This window comes from Ambystoma mexicanum, chromosome 1p (genome assembly GCF_040938575.1).
Source record: "Ambystoma mexicanum isolate Mex_15411 chromosome 1p, UKY_AmexF1_1, whole genome shotgun sequence".
NCBI lineage: Eukaryota > Metazoa > Chordata > Amphibia > Caudata > Ambystomatidae > Ambystoma > Ambystoma mexicanum.
In genome coordinates, this window is record NC_090921.1 from 389,756,006 (window position 1) to 389,775,940 (window position 19,935).

Sequence of the window (19,935 nt, forward strand, 5' to 3'; positions counted from 1 at the left end):
ACTTTGACAACAAAGTGCACAAAGGCATAAAGTATGCAGCATAAAGGAAAGCACCGACATGAAAAGTGACGTTTCCCTTCATCAATCTTACCGCACACCTGCTGCACAATCAAACAAAGAAGTAAGAGGCACAGGCGCAAACAGCAACTACAGAGAACAGAACGTCAGAGCAACGTGGTAAGTAGACGAAAGTTTTTGTTGTAATTGCACAGGTCTGTTAGTGTACAATAGTAGAAAAGCATTGTTTTCTGTTTGTGCACAGCATTGGCTTCCACCCTATAGTGGCTTGAGGAGAATTTTCCGCATGAAGAAATGTGTGATGGCGATAGGCCCATTGTTACCCGCTGCACTGTGAAAAGGGAAAAAGTTACTGGAAGGGCAAGCACCCTGGAATGGCTGGAGGAACATTTTTCCTAATGACCAAAGGAGTGGGCATAGTAACACCATAGGTAGGCAACGAGCTGGCAAAAAGAACATAATCGCAATGTAAAACTTCATTTCAAGTAACCACATTTGTTTTCTTTTAACATAACATATCGGAATGCTAAGCTGTACACCAGAAGCGGTACCTTTTGCACAGGAACATACGGCCACCGAAACTGAACTGAACGCTGGGAATATGGAAGTTGACCACCTGGATGCCAAAATCGAGCAGTTGCTCCTCCAGTTTGCTGCCTTGAGAGCGTTTGTTGAAGAACATATAAGGGGCAAAATAAGATATCACTGCCCAACTTGCACATGTCCGCCTTCCCCAGTTCCCAGCCCCCCTTCCCTGCAAAATCAGTGTCATGAAAGACGCTTCGATGAGCGCTCAATCCCTTCTTCTCCTCAGCAGCAGCTTGTTGAAATGGAAACATCCCCAATATATGTATCTGTTTCTCGTCCCCCTTCCCTTTCCGATTAGTCGCTATAAATGTGCACTAATAAATATTGCAATGTTAATTTGTACAGATTGTCTGTCCCTTTTTTATCTTTTTTATTTAACAAGGCCATTGTAAGTGAGAAGGGCACAGCAGTAGTAGGGATGAATACAAGTGAGAAACATGGAGGAGGCGGACGACCGCTGCACCTGGCTGCCCTATGCGCAATCACAATACAATCATCCGTAGGACACCACTACGGGCCGCATGTTTGCATGCACACATCCGTCTGGAAATAGTAACAGCAGCATGCGTTTATCTGTGGTACAACTGTGCACATATACATATATTGTGCTGTGATGCCTGGTAACACTTTCCCTGGTGAACATAACCAAATAAACGTGTAGTATAGTCATAGTAGCTAGAAGCGTACATCCTCTTTCTGCACATATTTTTGCACTCTATAGAAGAGCACCGGTGCACAGTGCTTGGGGCAGAAATAGCTTTCTCACCAAATCTGTGCCTGCAAACAACTTCAAGTAATGGCCACCAGAGCTTCTGCTACTACCTGTGACTCAGAAGCACCCTCACCACCAACACCTCATTCTAAAAGTCCTCAGCAAATGGACAAGTGTCATCGTGGGGAGGGACATCGAAAAGGAGAATAAAGTAGAAGGAATCTCCATTGCCTACAGCCAGTGGCAATCCTGGCTGTGCAAACTATTTAGGACTGTTGGAAATGTGCCTAATTCTCGTGCTAACCAGGTGCAGTAGTACTCAGTCGTGGGAAAACCTGGCTTGTACAGCTATGGCACCACTTCCATGCGGCGGCATTTTAAAGCAAACCACCAGGCAGCTATTTGGAGAGTTGCCCCTTCCAAGCAGGCATTACGTTATTGTCCCACTACATCATCCTCCGCATCTGCTCCTACCCCCACTAGAGACACTCCAGTGGGCCACCGCGTACCGCAAGCAACCTTGGAGGACATATACAACTACAACAGACCCCTACCTTTCAAAGGTCACTGTATTGTCCATATACTGTGATGCGGTACTGTGTAGGGGAGAACATTTTCGAAGTGCTTTTGAATTGGCGGTCCGGAACCATGGCAAACACTGCCCCCTACCCAAGTACGGTGCACCTTACATCTTCTACTCTCCACTTACCATTTCTTATCCCTGTGGTTGGTACGCTTTGTGAAATATCCCTTCCACTGCTGTCTTTTCTGGCATCTCATAACAGGCAAAATGCTACACAGCCAGAAAGCGGGAGGAACAAAAATGCTCTTTTCAGAGCCACCTTCCAGTGTTCAAAACTAGAACTTCAAATGAAGCATGCAGACGGTGACGCAGCCTATAAGCGCCGCATACAGAGATGGCAACAATTAGTGGCGAGACGCCGTCAAAAGCATTGTACATTGTACGCATTTCCACAAAAAAGTAGTGGTTCTGAAAAGAGCCTTTTTGGTACTATTTGTATTTTTTAAACGTTACAATTGGTGAAGGACCACTGGGAAAATGCTTCCTAAACTTGCAGGAAGCACTGTACAGTATTTTGGATATTATGCAGAAAGATCTCATTGCCAGCATCAGTCAGATGAACTCCTTCTGAATGAAAAATGTTCCTACTAGGAAAGGTAATGTTTTCACTGTGGAAGGAGAACATGCCAACGTTGCGCAGAAAAGTGCACACGGCTTTGTTCACATTGCGCCGTGCTTTATCCATTCGTGGACTCCAGAAGGAAGAACGCAGCCACATCTGCCTCTGCGCAATGCGAGAAAAGATTGTGTGCATTTGGAAACATTTCCATTAGTTGACAAAATGTCTCGTTCATTGAAAACTGCAGTGAAATGCCGGTTACATGCCCTAAACTGTTCCCTCCCCAATGAACAATAATAATGTCTAGATGAGGAAGCTTCACCAAACTAGCACAAAAAGGACCCACATGGACTCACTGCTTTCCACTTATTCCGTACCAGTGCACAGCAACATTATCGAACGCAACATTATCGAAACCAATGTGAGCTGCTACTGCACAATGCTCTGCGTAAAGTTGTACCCAATGTATCCACGAGTCGCCCAACAGCCATATAGTCCGCCTACTTAACGGCACACCCGTCCCCGTAGCCATGTCCACTCCTATTGGCAAAGAAATGCTATGCCACAATCTGTTCCTAAACAGCACACCCACAAATTCATATTGACCAATCCCAACTCCTGCATAGTCATGTTTACATTGCACCCACCCTCACAATACCCGGATGTAGCACGTGCGCTCCCCCAAAAGGCTCTGCTTTCGACAACATATTGCACTGTGTACGGGGCTTCACAAACACATTTGAAGCGTAATAAGAAATCAGCATCTTCGTAGAAGTTACGCAGAGTATTTATTTCTAATTTTACTAAAGGGATGTGTCAAACACCTTCTTCTGTGCTCCTTGTTATGGGTTGCTCTCGGCTTGTCCTCCGTATATTACTACATGTGTGTCTGGAGCGTACATAGTATGCACTGCAACAGATTACTCATTGCAATAGAGGAAAAAGAAATTGACTGCCGCTAACAAACGTCACACTACAATCACTAACTTACTCATGGTCACAAAACAACATCCTACCATGGAACACAAAAGCATACATACACGTGAATCGCTCAACCGTAGTCCCATTTCCATACCAAGCACATTATGAAGAACACCATTTAGCATGTGCGATTTCCCCTACTACCCTGCGGGCTGTGGCTCAGTACAGCAGGGCCAGTCCTCCTTCCCTTTCTATTAGTCTTTCAGCAGCACTCCCTGATTGGCTACTGTTAAACTATTACATACGCATAAACCAATTACAATCAAGAAGTATGTATTTAATTCTATCACATCTAATGAACAGTGCGTAACAGCCGTTACTCATGCAGAGGTGACATATCTTCTAAATGAAAAGCACCTCCACAAGAAATTACGGGTATACGATCTACGCGTTCTGCGCCCACAAACATCCGCATCCCTACCCATCAGCACACCCAGTAGGTATTACAATTGTTTCTACAGTACAGTGCCAACTAAGTTTTACGTCTGCATACCTCTCACATCACACGCTTTTGGCGGCTGACACCCGCCACTTATGCAGCTGTCTCCCGCCAACCTCCCTAAACGCCCATAACAATCAATGGGCTTTCACACGCTAATACGACATCAGTTGTTTTCACCCGCCCAAGAGCCATGAAAGGTTGAGAACTATACACCATGCATAGCAACAGAGTACCTAGGTCTAAATCTCCATAACGTTCTCAAAATTTGTACTATTGTGCCTCCCATCACATACCATGAAATTGCTCCTACAGTGGTAGGTGGTGGCAAAGGTTCCATTTGGCCGCAACACGCATTGGTAGACAAAAAAGGTTAGTGTTCTTTTGTTCAGTCTTCTTTTACAATTCTTTCCCCCATTACACCACCTCCTAGCACTTGTCTACAAATCGCAAACACAACTATCAGGCAGACTTTCTGACCAAACTATACAAACTGCATACGTTTCAAGCATAACAACAGTTTCCACCCATACGTCATACATAACTGCAGTTAAGCAATAAAAAAGTTATCGCCATGTTCAAAACAGTCACATACGTAAATGTGCATATTCATATTAAAACCCCTAAGTAAGCAATTCCAAGATGTCCGCCAGCACAGAGTAGATGTGCTTGAGGCGTTCTCCAGACCCCGCGGTAACTGAGGGCCCACTCCCCCGACAGTGTGCTAATATCTGCCACTGGAAGCATCGGAGGGACCCCCAAGTGGGGGTGGGGGGACCCCCTTAGTGTGAGCAGAATCCCCTATAAAGGTGAATAAGGTACCTGCTTTGGGAGCAAGGACGCGCTGGCAGATTCCAGAGAGGGAGGGGGGGTACCCACACCCCGCAGCAGAGTAGTGTGGAGGAGAGCCCCCTGCTTGGAGAGGGAGCACCCGCAAGACCGCGGAAGCCCCCGCGGCAAAGTGTGACAGTGCTGATTGCTTCGGCGGAGGCGGACGGAGCACCCTGGCAACCCCATGAGTGATGGACCCTGGCGGATGGCTGAGAAGTTGCTGAGACCGTGGCCAGGCGACAGGTGGCCGTGCCGTGCTCTGAAGGGGGAAGTGCCCCAGGAGTCAGCAGACCGAGCGAGGCGGACCCCCGCTGATTGGAATTTTTAGAGGGAGCAGTGTGCGCCGGCTGGCCCCCTGGTCTTCCGCTCCTCCTACGAACATGGGAGTGGGCTGGAGACTGGGCTGGAGGCACGGTGGGCGCCGGCCGGAACTTTGTCTCTCCCTGCCCTGAGTAGGCAGCAACGGAGACTGGCAGCAACATGGGAGGCTAGAGGACACTGCAACGGAGAGGCAGTGAGTGCAGAGCCCCAGAACTACTCATTGAGCGAGCCCGGGAGTTGGGGGCTTGGAGACTGGGGGAGTCCGAGAAGGGAGAGAAGAGTCCCGAGGGGGGTGCAGAGGGCTCGGGGGTTGGCCCTTCCACCCAAGACCCGAAGCAAGTGGAGGCGAGTGAAGAGGACCGAGGCAGCTCCCAGCTCCCATATTGGTGGAGGGGCCCGGAGGCTGTGGGCTGGGGCCTCAGATCTAGCCCAACAATACAGGTGCAGAGGGAGCGGGGGCCCATGAAGAATAACCGCTGGGAGGAGGAGCAGGGCGGGTAGGGGAGAGTGCCCTGAGGCCCCATCATTTCGGTCCGTTCTCAATGAGTGATTTATTATCCATCACCAACCCATAAACAGACCACAACAGAACTTGCCTTCAGGCATAATCGGGCAGCTCGGGAGGGCTGTCTTCAACAGCAAAAAGAGCTCATTCATGCCGCTGCAGGTGGGAGGAAGCGGGAGAACCGCTACAAGTCCCGAGAGTAACCAAGGGGGAACTTCGCGGGGCAGTGCTTAGGAACCCACTGAGAGTTCCACACCGAATGCAACCGCGAGTATCATGTCTCAAAAAAACAAGGGGAAAGGTGTTAGGGCAACACAGGCCCAGGGCGACGCACCTGGCACCCTACCAAGCAAATGGCCCAGCGCAAGATGTGAGGGCCCCACCCGGACAGACTTCAGAAGGAACGAATGCAAGCAGTATTCCGGAGCACACGGATTCCCCCGCGCCCTTATCCAGTGAGGACCTCAGGGGAGACATGTTAGCACTACAGGACAACCTGGCTAAGACCTTTCAAGAGCATTTTCAACTACTTCGGTCGGAGTTCACCTCCGCGCTGGAGGGAAATTCATCAGGACATGAATCAACTGGGTAAAAGTACGGACATTTTGGAAAGGGGCCTGCAGGAGGTGGACAAGGAGACAACAGCTAACAGTGAGGCCATACAACGCTTACACTGCCACGTGAAATTTTGAAATCCAAATGAGGACATGGAAAATGGATCCCGCAGGATGAAGATGCTTCCGGAGTCGGACTCGGATGGAGATACCAAGGGAAAAGTTCAGAACATTTTTGCCGAGATTTTGGATGAGACGTCCCTGGATGCGATAGAATTAGACTGCATCCACAGAGTAGGTAGGATGGTAAAAGGGGGGGCACGACCGAGGGATGTACTTGCAGCCTATGTGCAGAAGGAAAAAGTCCTCCGGGAAGCAAGAAAGCAGGAACCTATCATGTTCCAAGGGCAACAAATAGCGCTTTATCAAGACCTGGCTAATAGTACGCTTGTAAAGAGATGACAGATGGCCCCAGTAATAAAAGCACTCAATGAGTGAAATGTGCGATATAAATGGATCTTCCCATTTAGTGTAGTGTTTGACTGGAAGGGAATCGGAAGCGAATTACGTCGGTACAAGAGGGAGCCGACGACATGCATCTGGATTTAGACGAGTAGTGTACAACATTAGGAGCAAAGGCCGCAGAATCAAGGGGAGGAGGAGACGAACTGGGGTGTGGAGCAACGGAAGGGAGCAATAAGGGGAGGGGCAAAGAGAAGGAATAGAGCAAAGGGGGTGCAGGGAGACATCTCAGAGAATGGGGAGGCGAGGGTCATCAGCTGACGAGGGACACACTCAAACCAATAAGCATTCAAGTGGTTGACGCATAATGTCAGGGGACTAAATTCTCCTCTAAGGAGGAACAAATTGGAACAATTCACTAGGAAAGAGGGGCCGCGTGTCCTGGGGTTGCAAGAAACACACCTCATGCATAAAGACCAGGGGCGATTAAGGCTTCGGGGGTTTGATCAGATTCTGCATGTCTCAGCAAAGAACAAAATGGGAGGGGTGGCCATAGCCATCAAAAACACGGTGGACTTCAGAGTCCTCGAACCCTTAAGAGACAAAGAGGGCAGGTATATCGTAGTTGGGGGAACCTATCAGGATCTCCCCTACACCATAGCGGTAGTGTACGCACCAAACTCTGGCCAGGAGCAATTTCTGAAATGCTTTTTAGGGGTGTTGGAGGACAACATGAGGGGCCTGATAATCCTGATGGGTGATCTTAACATAGAGTGGGACAGGGGGCGTGATAGAAGGGGGGGCTCCGGGAGGGGAGGAGGAGCAGTGATGTCGGTGGAACTAAGGGGGCGGATCGAGAGGGCGGGGTTGCGGGACACCTGGAGAGAGCTGAGGGGAGACGAGGAGAGCTACACTTTCCTATCTGGAGTCCACAGATCACAATCTAGAATAGATTGTATCTGGGTGTCAACGGGTTTGGTGGGTGCAGACGGGCCCTATTGGGATAGCGGACCACAAGATCGTCTCTGTTCAAATGGACCTCGGGTCCAGGCAAAGGGGGGGTCTGGGGATGGAAATACCCAAAGTACCTACTTCGAGACCCAGTAATAAGAGAAGAGATGGAAGGAAAAATTAAGGGTTTTTTCGAGATCAATAGGTGGGAGAACAGGAGGGAAGATACAAGATGGGACGCCTTTAAGGCAATGCTTAGGGGGCAACTGATAGTGGCAAATGCACAGAGGGTTTAAGCAACTGCGGGCACTGGATGCACAATTGGAGGCAGAAGTGGAGGTGGCGAGACAGCGGGCGGGAACAGCTCCAACCAGGTCGTCAATGAGGGAATATAGGCGGTTGCTGGGGCAGCTGGTGGTCCTCTGTACAAAGAGAGCAGAAGGGGCATTACTCAGTGTCTGTCAAAAATATTACGCCAAAGCAAATAAGTCGAACGCACTACTAGCAAGCAAACTGAGGGGGCGAAATCAAGAAATGCGCTAACAGCCTTGAAAACTGGAACAGGGCAACGGGTTACACAGTCAGGGGACATTCAAGAAACGCTAGCAAAATTGAATGAATCCCTATACTCATCTCAAAACCCCCGAACTCTTCTACAGAAAGAATTCCTGGACAGGGTGACGATGCGCAGGATTGGGAGGGAGGTGCGGGAGACCCTCAGCCGGGAGATCACGGAGGGGGAAGTAAAGAGAGTTATAGAAAATCTACCACCGAACAAAGCCCCTGGCTCAGATGGCTATACCGCAGTATTTTATAAAACATTTGAAAACAAACTTACCCCGCACTTAACTTACCTTTTCAATACATTTAGGTCCACCGGTAGAATTACCCCATCTATGGAAGAGGCTAGACTAACCCTCATCCTTAAACCAAATAAAGATCCGGAAGAGAACATTTTGCAGACCTATTGCACTGATAAATGAAGATGCTAAAATATATACGAAGGTCTTGGCAAACAGGTTAGAAGACCACCTTCTGGACCTGATCCATCCGGATCAGGCGGGATTTATTAGAGGGAGGCAAACAGCCGATAACATTAGGAGGGTGGCCCATTTATTTGAAAAGGTACAAAAAAGACACTCCCGCGGTCCCCCTGGCACTAGACGCAGAAAAAGCGTTCGACCGCATGGAATGGTCTTTCTTATTTCCGGTCATGCAAAAAATGGGCCTCGATGGGGACTTCCTGCAAATGGTCCGGGCCAATTATCATGCACCGTCAGCAAGAGTGGCAGTGAATGGGGTTATGTCCAGACACTTCCGGCTGAGCAGGGGCACGAAGCAAGGGTGCCCTCTGTCCTCCACGTTATAGGCAATCTTTCTAGAGCCCCTTTTATAGGTAATAAGGGAATCAGAAGAGCTAAGAGGCATCCCGTTTGGTCGGGGACAACATAAGGTGGCGGCGTTTGCGGAAGATATGTTGCTCACGTTGGCAACGCCAATGGAGTCCATCAGGGCGAGCAGAGCCTTGCTAGAAGAATTTGGGGCAGTCTCAGGCCTGAAGTTTAACACTGGTAAATCGGAATTACTGAACCTAACCCTGGGGAAAGGAGTCGGACGTGCTGAAGGCAGCTACCCCCTTTGTATGGAGCCCGTGGGGAATCGGGTACTTGGGAGTGAGGATCACGGTGACCCTGGCGGGCTGGTACGCAGCCAACTACCCTCCACTGTTGAAGGATGGGAAACGGAACTTCCATAAGTGGAAGACCCTTCGGATATCGTGGGTGGGAAGAATGGCCTCTGTAAAAATGGTAACGCTTCCGGGAATGTTGTACCTATTCCAAGCGATCCCCCAGGCAGTACCGACAAGTTTCTTCAGGGAAATTAAGGCCTTAACTAATGAATTCATCTGGGAGGGAAAGAGGCGAGAGTTAGCAGACAACTGCTGATGTTGTCACCTAGAATGGAGGGGAGGGCTAGCGCTGCCAAATTTCCAACCGTACTATGAAGCTACGCAAATACGGGTGATGCGACAGTGGGATACTTGGGAGTGAGGATCACGGTGACCCTGGCGGGCTGGTACGCAGCCAACTACCCTCCACTGTTGAAGGATGGGAAAAGGAACTTCCATAAGTGGAAGACCCTTCGGATATCGTGGGTGGGAAGAATGGCCTCTGTAAAAATGGTAACGCTTCCGGGAATGTTGTACCTATTCCAAGCGATCCCCCAGGCAGTACCGACAAGTTTCTTCAGGGAAATTAAGGCCTTAACTAATGAATTCATCTGGGAGGGAAAGAGGCGAGAGTTAGCAGACAACTGCTGATGTTGTCACCTAGAATGGAGGGGAGGGCTAGCGCTGCCAAATTTCCAACCGTACTATGAAGCTACGCAAATACGGGTGATGCGACAGTGGCTCTGGGAGTGGGAAGACGGGCAAGACAAACAGTGGGTGAAAATGGACAGGGCGGTGACGCATCACAAGCTGGCAGAAGTGCTATGGCTACCGATTCAGCATAGGCCAAGGTATTTATATGAGAGCCCCATCACCAAATTAGTGGCGGACAACTGGGATAAATTAGTGGTGCCTAGGGGAATCACAACCTTTCCCTCACCCTTCACAACTATTTTCAACAATGGTGAAATCACACCCGGGCTGGAGAAGGGGGCATTTAAACAATGGCAGGAAGGATGGTGAGATTGCGAGACATGTTTCAGGGGGAGGAAATACGCTTGTTTGAGGAAAGTAAAAGGGAATTCACAGTGAAGCAAGGAGAGACACTCAGGTATGCACAATTACGGCATTGGGTATTGCATCCCAGGATTAAAGGAGCAGCGGTCGGGAAGCCAAAGCAATTTGAAAAGTTCCTCCTGACTAACGACGGCTCCAAGGGGCTGATATCCAACTTGTATAAGGTTTTAGACAATGCAACAATTGCCGTAAATGCAAAGGTGGGAACTTATTCTGGGGAGGGACATTGGAAGGGAAGGATGGGAAAGGTTGTGGAGGAAGATTCCTAAAATAGCAAGGGCTTCCTGAGTTGCAAGAAGCATGGTACAAGATGGTGTCCGGTCAAAGGGTCGACTACAAAGTGTCGAATGGTCAAAGGATCGACACCAAAGGACCGAAAACAAAAGGATCTAATTTTTGTTTTAAATTACATTTTTTTGGGGGGTTCTCGTTTAGGGAAAAAAGTGGTTTTTACCACAAAAAACAGGGGTTGGGGGTGGGGGACCTTTGGTGTCCACCCTTTGACCATCCGATCCTTTAGTTGTCGATCCTTTGACCTATAACCGTACAAGATCCTACTCGGCTGGCATTATATGCCAGCCCGCCTTGACAGGATATACCTGGGGTGTCAGGTAGCTGTTGGAGGGGGTGCGGGATGGAGAGCACGATGGAACACGTCTGGTGGAAATGTCCAAAAATAGCCATTCTGGAGGGAGGTGCAGAGAGCGCAGGATCAGGTTTATGGACCAGGGGGTAGCAGACCTCCTGAACAGATTCTATTAGGAATCAGAGGGCGCAGCGGTGAGAGAACCCAGACCTCGAGAGAAGGCGAAGGGTGGTCTTGACACTTGCGGCTATGACGTTAATAGCACAGAGATGGAAAAGCGCAGAGGTACCCAGGCTGCAGGACTGACTGTGGAAGTTATGGGAAATCATGGCTTTAGAATGGGCAACTTATCCCATGGAGAACAATGTGCATAATTTTGCAAATGACTGGGGAGAAACTTTGGCTTTCCTCAAGGACGACTACCGCATTGTAAGGTGCCCCCAGCGCCTACAGCTACTGGAACTGCAATGAACTATGGCAAACAGTCCATGGAAGGAATGGACCAGGGACTGCTCGGAAGTTGCTCTGGGGGGGGGGGGGGGGGGGGGAAAGGGCATCGGTTGGAAATGGTTCATATGTTGTAAAACCAATAAAAAGAGGGTTTAAAGGAAGAAGAAAAAACGCTAAGCAATCCCTGCACTCAGGTACTGAACATACATATACAGAGAACTGCATGCAAATGGACGCACAAAAACATTGTACTTTCCACTCTGTATATCTTTCTGCACCTTTGTCACATCCTCCCACACTGCACAGTACTACATTTGTCAAGTAAATAGGCCTACACTAATAAACATTCATAACCTGTGACACACTAAACTCCCAAGTATGCCACCTACTCCCTTATCAAACATGCTTTTACTCCCAACCACCCTTTATATTGTAGACCTTTCTTTTATACAAACACACTTCGTCTTCCTGCCAAGACATCCCCCTAAAGTTCTCAAGAATGCAATGTACAAATGTAAGCAGTATGTAATTAGCCAACATTTTTTCTTACCGTCTTCTTAAATAGGCGCAGTACCCACCTGTCTCTGGGAAGCTACTGGAGTGTACACTTCAAAATACAGCCTAGAAGACACCTACTCTCTGCAATCAACAAAGTAAGTACAATAGCAGCTTACTCTTGTATGTCTTATTAAACCAGTGCACTAATATTCTACTGTTGCATATACATGTGTGCCCATCCAGCAGTATGTACTTCATTGTTACTAATCACACCTCTACAGGTGCTAAGTGTTTGTCGCCACCATTACAATAATACCCACATACTAGCATAGTGTCCCCAACCTAACCTTAAACACCACTACACAGCCACACACTTGCACTTAAATAGCTGCCTACCCTCCCATACACCCGCTGACGCACATTGTACACATATGCATGTGAGAATTTGCACACCCACACTTCCCTTTCTTCGCCAACAGCTACCACACAATGCCTACCAAATGGCAATTCCGTAGAAAGCAGCGCAGAAAGAGAGCCACGCAACCTACAAACACAGAAAGTACCCATCCACTGCAATCTGAACGTAAACCGAAAGGTTCAGGAGAAGAGTTAATTCAGTCATTAAGGAAAACTAATCCATCTACCAGTAAAGACAGTGTAGGTGATCTGGCAAAATGTGAGAATGTACAGGAAATCACAAAATACAGTCCAGCGCAGACTAGTCCTAAAAGAGCATGTACAAATAGTAGTGTAATCACAAGCAAGCATTCAAAAAAACTAATTTTACAAAAAATGTTTCACCACAGAGTCCTTCACAACCTTACAAATAGAGGACAGAAATCACGCTCAACCCTCACAACCTACCACGGAAAAGTCATCCTAGAAGCTCTTGTAGACACTGCTATAAGTGCGAAGCGGAAATAGTTTATAGTAACTTTAAAGAGAATGAAACCACTAACAAGATTAATTGGTAAATTACAAGCAGTACTACGAAACAAACGCAATGTCACCATAGATCCCTTTGGCCGCATATGTACACGTGAGTGGAATCACAGCACCAACACAGAGCCATACAAGGATCTGAAAAGATAGCCAAAACCATAATGGAAGAAGAAACACTTCTATAACAAATATCCCCATCAAACTTAGATGGCACTCTCCAATACACCAAACCAACACACCTCACCTACAAATGGCCTTGCACATCAATGTGCGATGTTCGCTCATGCCTAATCAAAAATGTGCAGCAATTCCTCAATCAGTATGTCAAAGGCATCAACAAAAGAAAAATGAAAATACTACAAAGTATGGACTCCTGCCCAGTGCGCAAGTACACTGGAATACACAGGCATTCCTAAGCCTGCATTTGTGAAGCAGCTTGCAAAAGCACCTTCCACCGTATTAAAATGTTAGCAAACCACCATTCAACAATCAGAAATCTAGTCTACAAACTGTACTATGCAAAAACTTTGTTGGATTTGAGTGCTTGAGCAGTCCAACATTTAAATGATATTCTCCTACACGGTACAGCCAAACAAGTGCACAATGAAATTGAGCACATCCTAAGGAAATACTGTGAAACTGAAGCACACTTACCCACTGCAACATTGTCAGCTAACAATACTAACAGTGCAGCTATCAACTTTTTACATCACACATACACAAAAGAAATACAAAAGTTCAAAAGCACTTCTGCCAAACCAAGTATGTGTGTTGTCGTAGAACTTTCTTAAAAAAAAAGAGCACCAAAACGGTTGATATAATTCAGAAAATAGAAGGCAATGAGGTATCCCAATGCTTTCAATTAGCTTAATTTGTATGAGAGCATTATAATACAAACAGTGCACCCATTTCAAGCAATAATAATATGTCTTCAACCAAAAACTGCAAAATTACCTCACACCGAATTACTGAAAGGCATTTGTGGTAAACTAGTTTATTTACCGTTAGATCTGAAAGAAAATGTACACACTCTGAGTGCAAAGGCCAATACATGAATCTTTGATTATCCTGGTAAATGGTGTACCTACAAAAGACAAAAAAAATGGGCAACACCTAGTGGACTTAACCAAAGTTAGAGAGGTCTTGCAGAACTTTAAAGAAAAAAATTAATGCTATAAGGAAATAACATTGACGAAAACCTGAGAGAAACAACCAAAATAATTCAGGACTCCCCATCAAGTGGCCAATTTGCACACCTAGATCCTAGTGCAGCCTCCAGTATTTTAGACCACTATACAATTCACCCACTGCACTCCAGAGACACCATAGACGATGCACTAGAAACATCTCAAATGTGGCAAACCAAAGGAGTCCCAATCAGTATATGGGAAAAAGGTGTGGAAGCATGAGCCTTTCCTCTACTCTTCCCCACTGGAAAAGGTGGAAGATAGGATGAAAGAAGCATACGAATAACAGCATACGAATACCGCTGTTTACGAATGTATGCTGAAGACCCAAGATTTAGATAGAACGTGGAGTACATATTCCACCTGCTCTTTGAAAGTGAACTAGCAATCCTAACGGGACGAGGTTTTACAAAGTAGTGTTACAATTGTCTTGGCAAACATGCGTGGCACCAAAGAGTACACATTCCGACGGCACGCAGAAGTACAGTGTATGCTACGCAACCTTGGCCCACCCAAATGGTTTGTCACTTTAAGTTGTGCTGAGTATGCATGGCAAGACTTGCACACTTTGCTACACATAGCAAACAAAAACCAAACCGGTATAGACATGAAAACACCAGGAGAGCTCTGCTCTCTCGATCCCTTTAATGTTTCACGCTACTTTCATCATCGCTTCCTTGCGATGCTGCACTAATTTGCATTAAAAGACTTCCTCCTCTCTGAGAAGTACAACACTTCTTTTGGAAAAATTAATATCAAGCCAGAGGAGCACCACACATCCACATGCTTTTGTGGATTAAAAATGCCCCTAAATTTGGCGAGGGGAGTGATGAAACTGTTTTGCAGTTCATTCACAAATATGTCACTTGTGAAATCCCTTCGGAAAGTATCCATAGTGACCTACGATCACAAATTTTGCAATTCCTATAACACAAGTGTGTCAAGTATTGTCTACGCAAATACAAGAACAGAGGCAAATACTACACCAAATGCCGCCTTGGTTTCCCTAGACCAGTTTCAACAGGCCAAGTAAACCGCTTCATGTCTTCAGTTTGACAGTGTCAAAGGAAAATCTCCTAAAAACACATACTAGATAAAAAGGAGCAAAGCATCCAAGTACTTCAATGATTACAATGCAATTATTGCCCTCTTATGGAATGTTGATGTACAGTACATTGCAGACAATTCCACTATGGTTGCACGATATGTCACTGCCTACTTAACCAAATCAGAGAAAGCAGAGCTCAAAGACCTCTGGGATGACATATCATCTGACAGAACAGTGGCACAAAAATTGCTCTCCCAAAGAGAATGTCGGAGCTACGAAGCCGCTGACTGCTTAACCGGCACAGCCTTATATGGAAAGCCTTGTGCCTGCTGCATCCAGAAATCGAGTACTTAAATTGTATGAAGACATACAAAGAATAGCAAAAAGCGATACCAACAGCAAAGACATTTTAAAGAACAACGTATTGGACACATACTAACCAAACATGAGTACTACTTTAGAAGTCTTGTCCTTGTACCAGGTAGCCCAAACCTTCTCATACAAAAACATTACACCAAATGAGGAAAAAGGTAGAAACGGAGTGGAAGGTTGTGAAGGCAGCCTTGTGACACTAACCAAACAAGGTCTAATTAAACATATTAAGTTGTCCTTAAAACTCCTCAACACAAAGAATTTTCCTATATGGCTCTACTGCCACTTTTTAAATCATGGAGAAAAGATGATTTATTAGCCACCTACACATGCTATGAAGATGCTTTCAAAGCCACTGAAAGACCAATTACTGATGTAAACTTTACACAGTTCAAACCCATATTGGACAGTGAACGCCAACAAGAAGAACTTCAAGTACAACTAAATGTAGACACTTCTGAAAGCAGTGAACCTTCGCAAACAGGCAGCCAATAACTACTTGGAGAGCCACTCTTAGCAAATGAGGCAGAATTAGCCATGACGGAGGTAACCACCTCTATGCTTCAGTACGAACACTCTGCAGAAGAGTTTGCGGTACTGAAATCCCAACTAAACAATTAACAGCGTACCATTTTTTAAGAAGTAAAACCATTGAGCATGGTATACAGCACGAAAGTACAACTTGAACCTGTAAGAACTACAAACCTATACTACTGTATGTAAGACATTCTTAATTAAAATTATCAGTAAATATGTCCAACAAATAACAAACAACCTTTCTGCGGTTATAACTACCCCTATAGGTTTGGCTGCGTACAACATAGGTGGAGTCACTCTACACTGATTGCTAATCCTTCCATTGGAACACCAAAACCAATTGGAGTACTATAAACCTTCAGCACAATCTGCTATGGAGTTAAGCAGAGTTTTGAAACAAATGAAAATACTCCTAATAGATGAGGTCAGCATGGTCTCCAACCTAATGTTGGCTTTGATTCACCTCAGATTGCAAGAGATACTCAAAACAGACTACGAAGAACTCTTTGGAGTTAAACATGTCATTGTTTTCCGAGATCTCCTTCAATTGACACCAGTCAAAGGTGAACCTATCTTCAAACCCTTGGGACACAAACAGTGGCGTAAAAGTCTTGGAAGCATCAGCAATGTCCATCTTTGGCAACATTTCCAATATCGAGAACTAACTCAAAACATGCGTCAGTCAGACCTCACATATGCCAACATTTAAAAAACATACGGATTGGTGTACTATCAAAGGAGGCATAGTCGACCCTTATAGTAGACACATCCATGAACTATACGGCATAACACATGTGCTACTGATGTCATGGAACAATTAGCTCACAGAAATGTCAGCTCTATGGCCTTAATGACATCTCTAGCAAGCTGCGCAATATTTAATGCAACAATGCTGCAAAAAGAGAATACACGGTATGACCATACCTATGTGTCAGCAAGCCATCGCACGACTGCAAGCCTTGCATAACTCCATCTCAAACACAGCTGGTTTGGAGTAAATGTTAACATTATGTGTCAACTGTAGAGTTATGCTAAAGCGTTACATTGATGTACAGCAAGGTTTAGTTAATGAAGCACTTGGTACAGTTGTTGCCTTCCACACATACCCACGGGACAGCAGCATTCAGCTTGTAAACATCAAGTTTGACAAACTTTCTGAAGTCAAAAATATAGGGTGCACAGCAGCGCAATTCCTTCTTTTCAGAGACATGTATGTACGTAGAGAACAGTTTTCTCTGTCGCTAGCTTATGCAGTAACTATTCATAAATTGCAAGGTCTCATCTTAGATCAAGCATTGATTGATATTGGCAACGCAGTCTTCAAAGAAGGCATGAGTTACGTAGCACTGTCACGACTACGTACACTGGATGCACTGTATCTAGTTAATTTTGATGCAGCTGCAGTCAGTGCAGACATCCCTTGCATCCTAGAGTACAATAGACTACGTGCACTGTACACATCCCATCTAAAAATGTGCCCTATTCCTCAAAAACCAAAAGCTTTCAAATGAAGGCTCATTCCATCAGAAGTACTAAATGATTGGGCCACAGTACCTTCAAAGAAACTCAAAGAAAGTAATACTAGAGCAACTACCAAAAGTACATACAAAAGGAGTAAAATGAACAAACCAAACCCAACTCCACCCACACACAAAAAGCCTCTGCTAAGAAACCACGTACCCTTCCATAAATGGGCTCCGACACAGAAGGACCTGTCCCATTCACATTTTCCAATACACCAGGTGTTAATTGCTATGCAAATGTAACAATAAATGTTCTATTCCAAATAAAAGCAGTTGTTGAAAACATTTATTTAAATGGCGCAGACCAATTGTGTTTGCAAATGCTCATCCTTCACAGAAATGCAGTAAGCAATCCCGACACCATTTACAGTGCTTCAGGAATAAGGCAAGAATTGAACTACAGTGCTGGAATGGTGAAATTCACTTTAAACCGATAAGAAGATCCCCAAGTATTTCGAAAGTACTTACTACAAATACTGGAAAGAAAAAACCTACTTGTATTAAATGTGAAAGATTTCTATTAGATGTGGAGACATACATGCACTCTTTGTAGCCATGTCATTGAGGAGCAAGTCCCTAACAAATCCTTCAAGTATATACCAATAGCCAACTGTGACTCCATTCCAGCAACTGGTGCAAAATGCAAACCATAGCAGGTTCTGTATGTTGTGCAATTCTGATAATCGTTCGACGCTACATATACCCTCACATAGCCAATATGTGATATTAATGCTCTTAAGATTCAATGCCGACGGTACCAAAACAACTGCAAACTTACTGCCTTCACACACAGACAGATGTCGCTTGGCAGGAAAACCTTCTCAACTGTAGCCGTAATCTACCACACAGGGGACTCCACCAATGGAGACCACTATACTGCATACATTAGAAAGCAATCGTCGTGGTGGGAATGTAGCAATGCTTTTTTCAGTCCAAAGCACAGACTACCTGCAAATCTTGCAAGTGCCTACTTAATATTCTTGAAGCCATAATGTTCTCATTAATGTACATACATAGTATATCCTTACTCCCAACACCAACCAGTACCTTCATAAGTGGACAAAAAATGTTTTTCTTTCCACACTATCGACCTAAAGCAACATACCATACATGAAGCATTGTGAAATGCACTACAGTGTATATTTGCCAATTTCATCCCCAATGATTCCAAGGAGTACAGTCACACAAACAGGACGTGTTCACAAAACACAGTACTAGTATTTTCCACTGTATACCTGGAAGGGAAACTGCTAAGTGTGAGGGTTCAAAACTATCCTCTGTAACCTCTAAAATCGCCACTAACGCAAAGCAGTCACAAGCTCTGCAAGAATAGTCCTACAACTACCAACACATATTTACGTATCACCATGTAAATCCGCAAATGGACAGTACTACTTCAAAATGTACACAGATGTCCAAATAACCACAGGAATGCACACATTTCTCTACATACTCTTTACAAACTTGACACTGCAAACAGAATACGCCACCTGGTATTTAAGTGCAACCTGAATACGACAATGTTATTTGCAGCATCACAACTACCCAACTCAACCTTCAACAACTACTGTGCTACAAACATAGCATGAAACACTTCCAAAGTATCAGCAGTTACAGTACGTCAACAGTTATGCAACTACCGTGCACATTTTGCACTAGCAGTGACTCCACCAATGGAGTCCACATACTGCATACATTAGAAAATAGTGGTCATGGTAGGAATGCAATGAAACCTCCATCAGTCCAAAGTACATACTACCTACAAATCTTGGAAATGCCTACTTAATATTCTGGAAGCCAAACTTTACTCTTTGATGTACAAACTTACTAGACGTTACTCCCCAGCACCAATCACTACCTTAATAAGTGGGCTAAAATATTTTCCCTTCCACACTATCTACCTAAAGCAACGTACCAGACTGGAAACATTGATGAAATGCACTACAGTGTGTGTTGGACAATTTTATCTCCAATCTCCAATAAACCCAAGCAGTACAGTCAGCAAACCGTACATCTACACAAAGCACAGTACCAGTATTTTCCACTGTATATGTGGAAGGAAAAGTGCTAACTATGAGGGTTCAAAACTATCCTCCGTAACATCTGGAATCACGATTTATGCAAATAAGTCACCAGCTCTCCAACAATACTTCTACAACTACAATACATATGGACGTGGCACCACGTACATCCGTAATTCAGCAGTACCAGTTCCAATTGTAGTCAGATGTCCAAATAACTACAAGAATGCACAAGCTTCTCTGCGTACCCTTCACAAACAGTACACTGTAAACAGTTAGAATACGCCACCTGGTATCTAACTGCAACCTGAATATGACGATGTTATTTGCAGCATCACAACTACCAAACTCAACCTTCAACCACTACTGTGATACAAACATAGCATCAAACACTTCCAAAGTATAAGCAGTTACAGTATGCCAACAGCTACATAACTACGGTGATAATACTGCATTAGCACTGAAAAATATTGTCATACTTGGAAACCACCAGCAGAAACCAAACGCATAAAGAAACAATG

At 45.3% G+C, this 19,935-nt stretch overlaps 1 protein-coding gene across 3 annotated transcripts in view; it reads left to right on the forward strand.

Moving 5' to 3' along the window:
• LOC138570801 (uncharacterized) overlaps positions 1-19,935 on the forward strand; it is a 941,103-nt gene that overhangs the window by 381,602 nt on the left and 539,566 nt on the right. The window lies entirely within an intron of this gene.